This window comes from Pelobates fuscus, chromosome 3 (genome assembly GCF_036172605.1).
Source record: "Pelobates fuscus isolate aPelFus1 chromosome 3, aPelFus1.pri, whole genome shotgun sequence".
NCBI lineage: Eukaryota > Metazoa > Chordata > Amphibia > Anura > Pelobatidae > Pelobates > Pelobates fuscus.
In genome coordinates, this window is record NC_086319.1 from 197542829 (window position 1) to 197556595 (window position 13767).

General features: G+C 40.1%; 1 protein-coding gene across 2 annotated transcripts in view; it reads left to right on the plus strand.

Moving 5' to 3' along the window:
- The first annotated feature begins 8281 nt into the window (after positions 1–8281).
- Positions 8282–13767, plus strand: part of NDST1 (N-deacetylase and N-sulfotransferase 1) — a 95690-nt gene continuing 90204 nt past the window's right edge. The window contains exon 1 of one of the 2 annotated variants that reach the window (XM_063447883.1): positions 8282–8626. The gene's annotated coding sequence lies outside the window, so the exon portion shown is untranslated. Of the gene's footprint in view, positions 8627–11943; positions 12022–13767 lie in introns of those variants that run through there. The other variant, XM_063447884.1, reaches the window with a different exon arrangement.

Here is a 13767-nt window from a genome sequence, read left to right on the forward strand (position 1 = left end):
ATAGCAATTTATATAGCGCCAACAGATTCCGTAGCGCTTTACAATATTATGAGATGGGGATTTAACTATAAATAGGACAATTACAAATAAACTTACAGGAACAATAGGTTGAAGAGGACCCTGCTCGATCGAGCTTACATTCTATAGGAGGTGGGGTGTAAAACACATTAGGACAGGAATTTGCAATCAAATAAGGTGGACTGCTCTTTAGGAGAGGGCAAGAGACAGGTATTGGTTAGTCTTGGAGGCCATAAGCTTTCCTAAAGAGATGGGTGTAACGGACCGTTTCACTTACAAGAGGATAAAATCAGTTTAGGCGATAATCCCCTTTTTGAGAGACAGGCACAGCTACTGCAGAACACCAAACTCCCGAACTGGATACAAGATAACACTCCGAACTGGAACAGCTGAACAAGAAAAGCATACAATCCGCTTACACTCCTGGCAGTCAGCTTACAATCCAATTCCCCCCAAGAACGAGACGACACTTCATTTTGAGGGTTAAACAGGAACTGAGGACTGGCTCATCCAGCCTGGCTTTTATTTCCAACTCACACATACAGGCCACACCCAGGGGGAGGCATAAAAGAACCAATGACATAGATGTTACCTCCCACACATCCCCTCCCCTTAGTGTGACACATAATCCCATTATGCATACAGTTTAAAATATACTTTTACACAACTTTCCTAACTCTAAAACCATACATCACATTCACATAAAAATACATATCCACAATCAATCCATTCAAGGGAACAACATATTAAAAAATGGCATGGATCAGACCAGGGGTTCAAAAGTTAGTAAAGTATCTTTTAAAACCCCTAGCTTCCCAGCTCAGACTGTTTTTTACAGAGCCTTCTCTGTGCTGGAGAAGTAATCTAATTATCTCCAGCACAGAGACAGACTCCATTAACCACATGGTTACAGAAAGACATAAAACACTTTAAAATACAGAAAGTTACTTTTTAACCATGACACACAGACATTTCACATATCCCCAGATAGCTGGGATCTGAGCGCACAAAACTACCGAATAGCGCGCAGATCCTATTCACACAGTACAATTGCCATGGAGCTAAAGTCTTTCCCATAGTCTTTCATTATATGAATAGGCTCCATGGTATAGCTATCTGGGGTATCACATTCCCATAAAGTCTGGTCCATAGTCCAAAGGCAGCAGGCGGGCAACCAGGCTTCTCCAGTTCACAGTGGCGAAGTTGGTTTCGCCACAATGGGTTTTAAGGCACTTCTTAAAAGATGCAAGACTAGGGGAGAGTCTGATGGCGGTAGGCAGGCTATTCCATAGGAAGGGAGCCGCCCGCGAGAAGTCCTGCAAGCGCGAGTTGGCCGTACGAGTGCGGACAACGGACAGGAGGTCGTCACGGGCAGAGCGGAGAGACCGAGAAGGGACATACCTATGGATCTGTGAGGAGATATAAGAGGGGCTAGAGTTGTTCAGTGCTTTATAGGTGTCAGTTAGTACCTTGAATTGACTCCTATAGCATACAGGAAGCCAATGTAAGGACTGGCAGAGGGGTGAGGTGTGAGAGAAACGACTAGAGAGTCAGAATGGCAACTTTTTTTCCAAAAAAAATGGCATTTGTTTTGCAACATAGTACATTTGTGGATAAACAGTAGTACAAACTTGCAAAATTAAACCCCTTTACAAATTTCCACTACTCTTGGGCGGCAGCAATGACCATAGTACCAATACATACAATACAAACTAATAAAAATAAGTTACTTGTGCACTATTCCAAATCCTTATGCACATTTAAATTACTGGAGTTATTTAATATCACTCCAATGGCCATTTAAGTGTCAGCTCATCTGCTACGTCAAGGCAAACCTCTTAGGTGAGTCCTACACTAACAATTCACGTTGCTCCACCTTGCTCCTGCTTAAATAACCTCCAGTTATTTAAATTTGTTTTCATTTGCTTTTGTGTCACACAGACATTTTACAATGCTGCCGCCCAACTCATGTGCTCCTTATTAAGGGTTAATAAGTGTTTAGGGGTTTGGAAAAATACTCATCTCTGTCTCATTAGAGATTTTTTACCTGAAGCTGAAAGAAGGAAGGTGATGTGTTAGTGTGGGATTGCGTTTGCCTTGATGTAGCAGCTGAGCTTACACTTAAATGGTCAATGGAGTGATACTAAAAATAATCCAGTTATTTAAATGTGCATAGGGATTTGAGATAGGGACTTTTTGTTTTTTTTATATAGTAGTATAAACAACTTAGAACATCAATGAAAACATTATTTTCTCCTCAAGGCCAGACCAGATGTTAGAGGGGAGGATTATTCAAAAACTGTAAAGTTAATAAGAAAGTAAAAAATTATTGAGATGAAAAGAAGGTGAAACAAACAAAACAAGTGACAAAAATCACATCACCAAAATAATAGAGGGAGGAAGAAAATGAAAGCATATTTTAAAGCCCCATTAATCCAGTTTTCCCTTGAAGGAGGACTATGTATGAAAAGTATGTCCAAGCCCCATTATCTTCAACCCAAGACAAATGGGAACTAATATGAAAGTGGAGTAACAACTCCCGTATCTCTCCACTGAATAATAAATGTATAGTAAATAGTGTCAGTACTTTTTGCCATACATATAAATAGTTTGAGTTGCTCCTGGTAGGTAATTCATACAATTTGTTTGTCTGCACCATTTGATTAACACAATATGGAAGAGAATAGCTAATGTTTTGCGATGTCACTGAATCATAAGTATATGTCTGAAGACACTTTTCTGTCAAGCTACTAGCTCAAATGAAATTTAAAATAATGTCATTTGCAGCAAAAGATCCTTCACTGATTTATGCTGGAATACATGAGAAAGGGTGATGCTCCTAATTTTAAATGGTGCCATTATGGCTAGAGTTAGGGTTAGGAGAGTCTATGGTTGATGGTTTATGTATAGGAATACTGTTTTTGCTTAGGGTTAAGCACATGTAGGGTTATAAGAGTTCCTGTCTTTAAGATACTGTGTACTAAAATGATTTTCCACTAGGTAAACCCCAACACTTATCATTCCGTAACCATAAACACTTTCCAGACCAATAGTAGATCCCATTAATCCCCTTATGTGCCCTCTGCCCTTTGAAAGCCTGGTATAGCAGTGACCTTGCTCTGTAATGACATCTGACATTATAAATGCCGCCATGATGAACTCTTGTTACATTTAATCTAAATATGTGAAAGTAGACATTTTTAAAGTAAAGAATACACACGTGCATAAACAGTTACAAGGTATGAATTAATTGACCTGCACCGTGTATAACTAATTTGTGTATTCATGGTTCATTTACAATACACTGTGTGATGGTAGATTTACATATATGGATAACATATTTACAACATTTAAGTCAAAACATTCGAATTTAAAACATTTTCTAACATTTTTGTTTTTACATGTTACTGCTTCATTGGTCCCTAAACCCCGTGATATTGATATTAACCCCTTAAGGATACAACTTCTGGAATAAAAGGGAATCATGACGGAATATTTCCGTCATGTGTCCTTAACGCCTTAAGGACCAAACTTCTGGAATAAAATGGAATCATGACATGATGTCACACATGTCATGTGTCCTTAAGGGGTTAAGGGGTTAAATATTACTCCAGTGATGTTTCTAGCAAACAGCTTCTCCTTATTTGATCAGTTCCCACAATAATTTTTCAAAAATATACAGGTTTAGTAATAAATCGTGTTGCTATGAATGTACACAGGCGTATATTTTGTTTTATATGGTATAGAAAGTATAGTGACCAGACTAAACTTCAGTATAGAGGCGTAACAGTATTAATGGAGGTAAATGGGACTTCAAAGGCATGATAGTTATTCATATATCGGGGGTCTCTCCTACATGGAGCTTACAAGTTAGATAATGTAGATCCTCAGTTATCTAAGTTTAATAAACAGTGCTCTAACTATGTCATCAATGTCTGGTCATTTATCTGGCAGGAATACAGAACCTGTTTGGCACAAAATCATTTTCTAAAGGCAGATCATCTGCCCTTAGCAATTAATTAGTCAACAAAATAGTACATTATCATCCCTAAAATGCAGATGCTTCACCTATACAGAATGATTATTCAGCATTTCACAGATTAATCAATTGGTAATGGAGGAAGATCTTGATTAGCTGATGATTTTAACAACATTTAGCATCTAAAGGCAGATGATTCACTTGTAGAGACTGATCATCCAGGGTTTCACCAGTTAATAAATCTTTAATAAAAGGTGCTCTTGGAAAATCATTCTTACAGGATTATTCATTAAAATGAGAATTTACAGTGAATTCAACATGAATTTTACAAGTCAGCTGTGCTTTTAGTTTGGCTACCTTTGCCTTCAATTTGAAATTCACTTTGATTTCACTTTGAATTCTCACTTTGGCAAATAACCCAGTAAGTTCTGCACTAATTTAATCTATTATAATAATAATGTGTTTAAGAATAGTTTTTTATTTAATTATTTTTAAATTATTCGTTACAGATGAAATGCATTGTTGCATTTTGGTAAAAAAAAATTCATTTGGTTAATGAATTTTGGTTGAAATTCTGAAGAATGAAAAAATACATCAGCAGTGGAAGAAAAGGGAATCATGACATGTCACACATGTCATGTGTCCTTAAGGGGTTGAACTACTAAAAAAAAATACAAACTAATCTACTGATTATATTAAGTCTCTCCAATCTATTTTAAGACTTCTCACTCTATTACCAGCTACTAGCTCTCTCAAAACACAACCTGAACCAACCAACTGAACCAAAAAATATTTGGGCTAAAGGGTTGGAGCCACTGGCGTACCTAGCGCGGTCACTGGGGTAGCAGCTTCAACCGGGCCCATTACTCCAGGGGGCCCAGCTGTGACCATGGTGTCCACCGGCGCTGCGCGTCCAGAGGTCCATTAGGTGGCCCATTCATCTGAGCCAGCCACTGGCTACACAGTTACATCACTCCTCTCCTGCTGAATCTACAGAGTGAGCAGCCTGGCAGAGTCAGAAGGTATGCAAATGCCCCCAGCACCCACTTCATCTCCCATGCCCCCCCACCCCCCCAACTCAGCCCCATGCACCGCTCCACCTCAGCACGCATTTCATCTCTGTGTATAGTGTGTGTGTGTGTGTGTGTGAAGCTGTATTTGTATCTGTGTAGTGTGTATATCATTATGTAGTGTGGGTATCTGTGTGTTTGTATGTGTGTAATGTTTGTAGTGTGTGTTTGTATGTGTGTCTCTGTGTATGTGTAGTGTGTGTATTGTGTGTGTGTTTGTGTGTGTAGTGTGTATCTGTGTATGTGCAGTGTGTGTGTCTGTATGTGTGTGTATCTGCATGTGTGGCAGTGTGTGTTTATCTGTATGTGTCAGTGTCTGTGTGTATGTCTGTTTATCTGCAGGTGCATCAGTGTGTCTGTACATCTGTATGTGTGTCAGTATCTGCATGTGTGTCAATTTTTGATACATATACTGACACACATACAGTTGCACAGACACACAAGCACTGCCACACATGCAGATACATAGACAAACAGATACAATCACTGACACACATACAGATACAGACACACAGATACAAACACTGACACACATGCATTTACACAGACACAGTGCATAGGTAAGTATATTGGCTGCAGTGCACACACAGACACAAGCTACATCCCCAGCATACACACAGACACGCACTACATCCCCAGCACACACAGACATGTACCATATCCCCAGCATGCACACAGGCACATACTACATCCCCAGCACACACACATACACATACTACATCCCCAGCATGCACACATACACACTACACCTCCAGCACACACACAGACACACACTTCATCCCCAGCACACACACAGACACATTACACTCCCAGCACACACACAGACACACACTTAGTCCCCAGCATATCCACTTAGAGACACTACCATTGCAGAAACATTTATGTTTTGTTTTGGGGTTTTTTTTTGGAGGGGGGGAGGCAGGCAGAACAATATCTTGGGCCAGCCTGGGAACACAACATCACAAGCAGCATCCCACACACTGAACCCTGCAAGTCACCTACAAACACATGTTTTTGGAGGCTTATTGTATGGACTTGTATGATTGAAAACAAATTTGGGGGACGCTGCTGGTGATGTCACCAAGAAACACAGAGGAAAAAACTTTCCACCAGAAGAGTGTCCTTGGTCTCCCATTGCCATTGGGCCATGTGAGTTGTCAGTCCACCCCTGATGGGCAGCAGGCATGAGGAGAGGACTGCTACACAACCACGGATCATAACATGTTACACGAACATACCCCATACATAATCGCTCTGAGACAGTTCCACACACAATCACACTTAACCAACCTCACATACAATCAAATGTAGCCAAACTCAATATATAATCACACTCAACCAGTTTCACACAATCACACTCAGTTAGCCACACCCACCCACACACCCACACACAACTACTCTGCCTGCTCTACTCATACAAAAAAAACATTCAGCTTAGCAACAAAATTACTCTCAGCCAAGCACCACACACAATCACACTCGGACAACTCCACACATGCATATCACACTTAGCCAAGCTTCGTAAAAAGATACGCTCAGCCATCCCCAACACAAACACACACAGCCACCGCACAGGTAGATTGTTTAATGGGGAGCAAGTAGGGCATAAGAGGGGGGCCTTCTTGATTTTTCCATCGGGGCCTGTGGTTCCTAGTTATCCCACTACTGAATTATCTTTAGTCAGTGGTGTGGTGACAAACGCAGTCACAGGGGTCACAGCTGCGACCTGGCCTATCACTGCAGGGGCCCGGCCGCCCTGTCGAACCCTGCAATTGGGGGCTGGCAAAACTTCAGGGCTGGTGTACAACAGCACAGGCTCACGACGCGCTGTCGCAGGGTAATAGGCAGGAGGGGAGCACACAGCAGAGCGCTCCCCTCTAGCCTGTCAATGCATGTAGCAAGACCTTCCTGACCAACAAGCACTTCCTTTTAGACTTGCTACTGCTTGGCCACGCTACATAGAGTCAGAAGGTACATGAAGGGAGGGCTAAAGTGGGGGAATAAGACACATGGAGGGGTAGGGGGAAAGAACAATGGGGGAATAAGACACAAGGAGGTGCTGTGGGGAAATAGATGATAGGGGAATTAGACACAAGGAGGGACTGGGGTTAGAATAAGGGAATAAAACACATTGAGGGGATGGAGGGGAGAATACAACACATAGAGGAGCTGGGGGGTAGAATGGGGAAATAAAACACATGGAGGAGAAAGGGGGGAGAATGGAGGAATAAGACACATGGAGGGGCTGGAGGGAGGATGAGACACATGGAGGGGCTAGGGGAAGATGATACACATGGATAGAAACATGGGGGGGGGGGGGGGGATTATGAGACACATGGAGAGGCTGGGGGGAATAAAAACGAGGCGGGTGGCCCAGGGTTATTTTCACACCGGCCCGGTGGTTTATAGTTACACCTCTGCCTTTAGTAAATTTGCAAATCTCTTTGTGTCAAATTTGGGCATTTATTACATATTTTGCAATTTGGAAGAAAATTCAATAATTCTGAAATTATACCCCATCAAGAGAGCCAGTACAAATACGTGGAATTGCTTGGTGTCACATGACAGCTTATGTGTTTATTTAATTTGATGACAGGAAGATACATATGCAGCTGTCTGCAGTGGAATTAAATATATTAATGTTATTAGGAATATTAATTATAAATCACCAACGTTTTTTTGCAGTGTACTTGAAATGGTACAGCCATTCCTCAATAATATAAGACCAAAAGAGGCACAGGCAAATACATTAAATCAGGAAGCTCATATATGCCATGGCTCTTGAGACATATTAGAATTGTTAAATAAATGACTGGCTTCAGTTGCACCAGTTCAATAAAGTACAAGTATACCACCGTATTTATACTTGACATATTTCCTCAAGAACTTTTTGGTAAAATAAATCACTTGCATTATTTTCGTTGCACAAACCTCTCTTTGTTTTTGTAAACCTTATTATTTTTTCTAATAAATAACACACATATACTATAATAAGCAATACCTATAGACTATTTTGCAACTACTTCATATCTGTAAAAAAAAAAAAAAAAAATATTTCTCTAACACAGCTAATTTAAAAAAAATGCACAGGAATAGAGTTACGACTAGCTGTGAGGTGTCAAGAGAGACATTCCCTGATTTACGCCTCAATAATGCCATACTGAGCTCCACACAGCATCACGTGACACAGAATGTCCACATACAAAGGGATACAAAGTATCAGAATGTTTCCCACGGCCATCTGATACACTGACTGCAAACCAGGCAGGTACCAGACCTATTAACCCCTTCGCTGTCATACTGAGTAGCGTTTAAGGGGTTAATGGCACCCAGCACTGCCTGCTTTGTGAAGGCTTCGCTAACCTCCCCCTCTCTCCTCCCCCTGTCCCCTCCTTCCCCCATCCCTCCCTCCCTCCCTAGCACGGTGGTGCAGCGCTGGGATCCTCTCTCTCTGCCTGTGAAACATTTCCCAGCACAGGGACAGGCTAGGGGAGGGAGAGGGAGAACTAGCAGGCCGGGGATCGGGCCCAGAACCCAGAAGCAGCCATGAGAACAACAGGTAACAAGGGGCACGGGTCAATCTCCTGGGTGGACTTGTTTTAATTGCTCTGCATGTTCTCAGTGGTCCGTGCTCAATGAATGTGAGTGTATACATGTGTATAAATCTGTGTGGGTTTCTATCTATTACTCATTCAGATCGTGCATAAACATATCTATGTTTGAATACATGGAATCAAAAAGCAAACCGTAGCTCTGAATCTACGTGAGCCTACAGAAGTACATGTGCATATTTGGGTGTCTGTGTCTATAATTACATGTGTAATGTACATATCCTACAGAGCAATGTAAGGGTATGGTATGGTATGGTATGGTAGTGTGTGTGTTTACAGTAGTGTATCAGAATGTGGTGGTTGTGTGCCTATATATATATAATGTGTGTGTGTGTTGGGATGTAGGCCACATCCAGGGGGTAAAGTTGTAGCTACAGGCTGGTGGGAATTAGCTGTGAAGCTTGCAAGGAATGCTTAGAGCAGGCTGAGTTATGGGAGAAAGGGGAGGCCTGGGGATAAGAAAATAATTTATGGGACAATTAAGAGAGGCCACTTCTGTCAGCTTCTCTAAAATCACTGAGACTCTTACTGGGAGACTAAACAATTTTCCTGCTGATTTAACTGGTTGTGATTGACTTATCTTAGATTTACTGGTGAATTTATTTACCATGATTTTATTTTCTGTGTTGTATAAATCCCTATTTACTGTGGAGCGCATAAAAGATAAAACCTCATATCACCTTTCAGCTGTAACATGAAGTCTAGTGATTGTCATATATACTTTTGGTGGGTATCTTTCAATATGTTATGGAACAAAAAACACAAGGAAAACATTCTTGGATACTGTGTGACAACTCTTTTTTTTTTTTTTTTTTTTTTTATTAGTTGTATCTCAATTCATTACAATGGACCTGTCACTCACTTCAAAACACTGGGGTGTGGGGGGTAATCAAAGTGATCTGAAAAGTGTATTTTATTTTTGCGCTTTAATCTATTTGTATTTTATTAAATTGTTCGAAGAATGGTATCTAAATAGTATTGACTTTTCTCTGCCTAAATTACACAACTTTTTCTGAAAAATAACTAACTCAGAAAAAAGCGCCATGTATATAGTGGTTGGAAAAAAAGAGGTGTGAAACAGAACACTTTTCTTGTGGAGAAATTGACTAGAAAGATTCATAAATCCTTTTCAGTACAGAGAAAAAAATGCATGCACTTAAAAATTGTGGGTAGGACGCAAAACTGGCAACAGACTAACCCCCTCCCCAAAACAAATTAATAAAATGCTCTAAAAAGGGATAATAAAACTATCTGTGACACTTTGATAAATCTTCCTCATTATATTCAGCAGAAAAAAGGTCTTTATTCTAATTACAGAGGAGACTGGTAATGGACAGCGCAAGTTTGTATTTAAAAAAAAATATCTTGTGAATCAATAAAAAATGTAAACACAACGTAATGACCAGTAGACAAACCTTGGCGCTCCAGCTGTTGGTGGATAATGTTTCTCCGAATACTTGTTGGCTGGCTGAGATTTCTTGAAATGTTGTTCAATAACAACTGCTGAGCCAAGGCTTGGCACCCAGGGAACAGTGAATACTCCTTTTTATTAACGTAAAAGCTCCTGTTAAGATAATGGCTTTAACTTTCAGTAAGTCCAGAGACAGTTAATCTTTCCACAGGTGTAATAACCGCTTTGCCTGGATTTCCAATCTTTGCACTTTGATTAATGGTCCCACAAGACGTGAAGTATGAGAAAATACCTCCCTAAAGGGATAAAATCTTGAACAAGTTCTCATTGGCCTTATTATTAATACCATTTACAATTGACAGTTCAGAGGAGCTATTGTTGGTCTTTTTTGCTTCTTTATTTTCTGTATGAGTAGCCATTAAATTTCTCTTTAACCACTTCATGATAAGGGCAAAACAAGGCACTTTTTCTTTAATTTTTTTATTATGGCTGTTTTTTCCTATTACATTACAAAGAAGTTAAAGGATCACTATAAGAACCCCACACCCTCAGGGTCCCCCTCCCTCGGCGCTGGTGACCTCTCCTCCCGCGCCAACTTCAGCTCCCGAGTGGAGCAGAATGCGCATGCGCGGCAAACTCAGTGCTTTCCTATGGATGTTCTGAATGCTAGATGCGATTTTCGCATCCAGTGTTGCAGAAGCATCTCTAGCGGCTGTCAGGAAGACAGCCACTAGAGGTTGGATTAACCCTGCTAAGTAAACATAGCAGTTTCTCTGAAACTGCTGTGTTTACATCTGAAGGGTTAAAACTTGGGGGACCTGGCACCCAGACCACTTCATTGAGCTGAAGTGGTCTGGGTGACTATAGTGTCCCTTTTTAATATAGATTGTCTATGGAAGTTGACTTTTCTTTAAAGTATTAACTTATTCAGTCTGTGTTTTTGGTCACAATTTACACTTTTATACTTTCTAAGGAAGCATGTTCTCAGAAAGTATTTAATGCTTTGACACTTCGGGGAAAAAAAAAGTCTAATGAAGAAATATACGATTGCTCACATTGGCTTTGATTTAGTCTTGATAGCTTTCCAACTGATTATATTTTTGAATGAACTTCTAAAAGGATTTAATAATATAAAAAATATTTAAAACCATCTTATATTTTGATATATTGACATATATTTTTGTCTTATTGTTGAAACTATAATTTGAAAAGTGTATTGAAAAAATATTAAATAATTTAAAAAGCTTATCCAGCAATATTAAAACAAGACAGTTTCTTACAAAATTTGCATCTCAAGTGGAGATCATGGGTTCATGTTACTCCATATGAAGGCAGGAGAGGATTGTGTGTGTGTTGTGGTAGGGGGTGGTGAAAAGACATAGCTGAGTTTAATTGTGTCCAAAGGTATAGCTGTTTTATCATCTTGGGGAGAGAACATATAAAAATAGACACCTCTTTTAAACAATTCTATACTATGGTATCAGCCAGCTTCTTTCATTTATATTTTGGTTATGAATTTAAGGGAAGCCAGTGTAGAAATGCAGCCCAATTGAAATATATTGTTTACGGCAAGCAAAAAAAAAAAAAACCGTCTCGCGCCTGGACTTGCCATTGCTTTCTGACAGCTTATTCTGTAAAAGAAGCAAAAACTGAATTGCCACATTTAGGTAAACCTAGCAGATTTTTAAATATTCCCCAACTCCACTAGAATCAATAAATATCGCACTTCAAACCAGTTTATTGTTGTTTGGTAAATAAACCCCTTAGTCTTTTCAGCCAAGTATGTGCCACCTCTGCAGCCTGCTTATGAGAGTGACTGTTCCCCCTGCTCCCTCCTCGAGCTAATTTATAGGCTATGATCAAGCACTCATAAGCCTTTCACATCTTGTCAGTGAGTGCCCTTAGGTTCAATTCCTGATTCCTACCGATCAGGTAAAGTTACAAAAACATCCAAGCCGAAGTGTTTATAATACGCAAACAGCCTGATGCTGAATTTATTGTAGTACATAATGGAAAATTAGATTTGATTATTTGCTTCTCTTTTAAATATAGTGGGCCATTTTGTAACAAATGATTAACGTGGCCCAAAAGGATTCATAGGACTTCAGTAAATACACTTCATGTATGTTGTTAATCTTATAGCTGTCTGACATTTTGGATTGTAAGCTTTTATGACCAGAACCCATAGCGCTTTGTTATCTATCTGCAGACGCTTCATGTCTCGTTTACTGTTTCCCACTGTACGGTGCTGAGAAATACAGTCTCTTTATAAAGGGGAGCAATTTTGTCTTTCAGGCTGATGTGCAGAGCTCTGTGCCTTCCCCATTCACTGAAGACCTTATGAGAATCAGGAGTGTTTACAAATGTACTGTATAAAATATAAAGCTTTGCATCCCACAAGCAATTACAGAATTTTAATCCTTTTACTGCAAAAGCATTACTGGTCCAGCGGTGACGTGATTAACAGTTTCTCTAGCTCTGTGTGTTGTTTGCAGAGGCTATTATGAAGAATAATAGACCGCAAGCCTGTGTTTCCATTGGGAGAGTGAGCATGGTTTGTGCAGATATCTCAATCACCAGATGGAAGCGCAAGGTGAGTTATATAGATATAACCACTGCATATTTAGAGATCGGAAAAAAAAAAATAGGTTCCTCAACACCCGACACTACACTTGCCTTAAGCAAATGCATTTAATTATGGTATGCGCCAGTGAAATTTTAGTGCAGCTGTAGTTTACAGCCAGCATGATTCTGTTATGCTCACTCTTTCCCCCTTTTCATCAACTGGTGAATGGAATAAAAGCTAAAATGTTCAACTTTGATGTTGGCACAATGCCTTGATATCCACTTGTGGTACTTTGGTTGGCTTAAAAACACTTAGCGCTTGGTGATTTTGGATTAATTTGCCATTGTTCATTTGTTATAGTGATTTATTTTTTTTCTTCCAGCTAGTTTGCTGACCTGAGCCAATTGGGATCAATTTTCATAAGCATAGCTATGTTGAAAAGGTTTATTAACTAAATCTTGCCATCATAAAGAATCTATTGAAAGCATGGTATTTGTTGCACCACTTTGGGCAGTTAAATCGCTCCGTGCGTGAGCTGAATGCCCTGATTTCAGTATGTGCAAAGCGACCACACTTCCACTTTGCCCTTTGGGAACTTAAATGAACACTATAGGGTCAAGAATACAAACCTGTATTCCTGACCCTATGGTGTTAAAACCACCGTTTAGGTGGATTGCTCTCCCCCTCCCCTTAATCTCTTATGTTAAAAACTTACCTTATTTCCAGCTCTCTGCAGCTTCTGGCCCCGTCCCCTCTTTGGCTGACATCATAATTGATGAGCTCAGTCAATCGGCTGAGATCGTCAAAGGGGTGGGCCAAACTCTGCCTTGGTCATGCATTGAATCAATGCATATATATGAAGAGAGTTCAGCGTCTTCATGCAGAGGGTGGAGACCCTGTATGTCAGTGCTGAACACTGTGCAGCACTGCCCCAGGAGGTGTCCTATGCTGTAATGTAAACACTGCCTTTTCTCTGAAAAGACCGTGTTTACTGCAAAGAGCCTACAGGGACTGAATCTGCTCACCAGAACAAATACATTAAGCTGTAGTTGTTCTGGTGACTATAGTGTCCCTTTAATCACTTTGCACGCCAATGCAAAAAAGTTGTAGCA